The sequence below is a fragment of the Limulus polyphemus genome, unplaced genomic scaffold (assembly GCF_000517525.1).
Source record: "Limulus polyphemus unplaced genomic scaffold, Limulus_polyphemus-2.1.2 Scaffold416, whole genome shotgun sequence".
Taxonomy (NCBI): domain Eukaryota; kingdom Metazoa; phylum Arthropoda; class Merostomata; order Xiphosura; family Limulidae; genus Limulus; species Limulus polyphemus.
In genome coordinates, this window is record NW_013666026.1 from 329,778 (window position 1) to 332,747 (window position 2,970).

The 2,970-nt window shown below is 37.2% G+C and overlaps 1 protein-coding gene across 2 annotated transcripts in view; it reads right to left on the reverse strand.

Moving 5' to 3' along the window:
* LOC106458100 (interferon regulatory factor 1-like) overlaps positions 1-713 on the reverse strand; it is a 53,086-nt gene extending 52,373 nt beyond the window's left edge. For both annotated transcript variants that reach the window (XR_002610308.1, XM_013917556.2), the window contains exon 1: positions 608-713. The gene's annotated coding sequence lies outside the window, so the exon portion shown is untranslated. The remainder of the gene's footprint in view (positions 1-607) is intronic.
* Between the last annotated feature and the right edge of the window lie 2,257 nt (positions 714-2,970).

Genomic DNA, 2,970 nt, shown 5'->3' on the forward strand with positions numbered 1-2,970 from the left:
AAACAAACAAACATAGATTTTGAGTGTTGGTAAAATAACTCCCGTGTTCAGATGTTTTTGCATACACAATAATAACGATATCTTATTGAACTTAAGCTACAACAATTTATAATATTTCAGCGCCCGTGGTGGCTCAGCGGTAAGTCTGATGAATCTTAACGCCCAAAATCGTGTTTCGATACTCACGATGAACAGAGCACAAATAACACATTGTATAGTTACGAGCTCTCTCTCTCTCTCTCTGTTTTACAGAAAAGCCAAGTTGGGCAATCTTTTATGTCCACCACGGGGAACCGAACCCCAGATTTTAGAGTTGTAAGTCCATGAACTTACCGTTGCCCCATCGGGAGACAGCTACGAGCTTAACATCAAACAAGTCGTACAGACGCCCCATTAAATAATTTCGTACCCCCAGATCAGCAGTAAATTCATTGATTTACAATGTTAAAGTCCGGGGTTAGATTCTCCATTGTGAACAGAGCGCAGATGTCCTATTGCGTAGCTTTGCGCCGAAACAAACAAACCGATATTTGATTTAAAAAAGCAGAAACTTCGACTGTCATATATATTATCTAGCAAAAAAAAAAATCAGTTATTTTAAGCTTACCTTCAGCCTTTAATAAATGTATCCAAGTTAGTGTTTTCAAATAAAACCGAACTTCCTTATAAACACTGGTATAATAATAATTGACAGAACCGAGGAGTCATTACGTTTTATATGCCGTGCAGGAAGGGAATTCCCCTAGTTCTTGTTCTAGTTTTGAATGGGGCTGGAGCGAAACGTAGCGCCGCTCCTGTACTTTTCCGTTTAATGAAAATAAATACAACAGATTGCAAAATAAACTTAAATTGTAGATACAGTATTTTCTAGTATGAAACCTGAATGGATAAATGCTGCATTCAAAAATATTAAAATCATTATATTTAAAAATTATAAAATAAATGTACACGAATAGTATATCTATATATCTTTTATTATGTGGAGTCGCTGTATATAAACAACAGATAATATATCAATTGTATTTTTACGACTCAGAGTTTCTTTATATATATATTATTAAGTACAAAGCTACACAATGGGATATCTAAGCTCTGCCCATCGCGAGTATCGTTATATTGCTAAGATTTACCGCTATGCCAACAAGAGGTGGGGATGTGGAAGGGCTACGACTCAGAGATGCCTTGGTTAGATAAACTTAAATGATAAGTACCTGCTAATTATAAACAAATTAAACGATTGAAATGCATTCTTCATGTGGACGTATAATTCAGGTAAGGCATATGACAATAAACCTTTGCGGGTCTATTATTGAAATTCCATGATAACGATTTTTATTTATACTATGTATTATAGCATATAGATGAGGTGTCACATTTCAAGAGCTATACAGGGATAGGCGCCTAGTCAACAGCACCCACTGCCAACTCTTGAATTTCTCATATCTGACCAAAAATTTGATTTGACCGTCACTGTTATAACGTACCCATCGTTACAATTGTGGAGTGCGATTTTTGTTGTTGTTGTGGTAACGAGGAATGGCACTGGATTGTACTTTAGATGAACTATGCCATATACAGGAGAGAGCAGTTGTTGGGCAGTTGAATAGCTTATCTCGGGCATTTATAGGGCAGACGGGGGAGGGGCTCATACAACTTTGGTTACTATTCCTACGCCAACACACAACAGCCCACTGTGTGACAGTTCTAGTTATGTCAGTGTTTATCTCCTTTGGTATGCGTTCGCGTTTTTATTTTTGTAGAAGAAAACGTTGTTTTGTTGAGGCAAAAACGGAAGATGAGGAGAATTATTGTCAAAACATTTGCGAAATTTGTGTGGTATTCCATTAGGTAAGCTTTTATTCCCCCCCCCCGGTGGCCCAGCGGTAAGTCTCGCAGCTTACAACGCTAAAACTCGGTTTCGATACTCTCAGTGGGTAAAACACAGGTAGCCCATTGTGTAGCTTTTTCTTAATAACAAACAAAAAGAAATACAAAATATAATTAGATAATATTTTGATGCATTGAATTACGTGTATAGCAGGTGAAATTTAGCCAATTGGTGTGGAACTGATGAACTAAGGAATTCTAAAACGATCACATATGTGCACAACTATGTTTTTGTTTTGAGTTTGGTTTGGTTATTGTAAAGCACAAACTATACAATGGACTATCTGTGCTGTGCCCACTACGGGTGTCAAAACCAAGTTTTTAGCGTTTTAAATCCGCAGACTTACGACGCTAAAAATTGGATTTTTATGCCCGTGGTTGTCAGGTCACAGATAACTCCTGTGTAGCTTTGTGCTTAACTGGAAACAAACTAACTAATTAATTATCGATGAGCCACTGGAGGGGAGGGGCTTGTTTCGAGTACTGGATGCCATGCTTATTGTAAGACAAACATTTATCAAGGGCGTAGCTCCCTATACGCAAAAACCACAGTTGGATATCATCACTTCTTTTCTCTCTCTCTTTCTCTCTAAGAAGTGTTGGAGTTCACCATTGTTGCAACATTTTAAACGCCAATTTTAGGCGTTCGGCAAAGGACCCTCAAGGCTCTCTACTTTGAATAGTTATATACTGTTAAGACCCTAGCTACACCCTTGCACTAATAATGTTAGTAAAGCTGTTACACCAAATTTACTAGATCTGTATGATGTGTTGCAGTGTGAATTCATAAGTCAATATACTGCAATAGTATCATATTATATGTATTACTATTACAGGTAATTATATGCAAAGAGGGATCTACTTTACCGTGATAGCTATCAGTTGTTTGGGTACATAATGTTATAATATACTGATATTTTATGTATATATATATGTGTTGGTGTGTGTGAAATGACAATTTTGAGCACAATGTTTATAATACACAGCCGAGAATATTGTTACGTCTCCGCTCGTTATGTTGCGTCATCGAGATCACATGACTACAGTGACGCCACGTTTCTAGAACTATCCCGTATCTTGGCG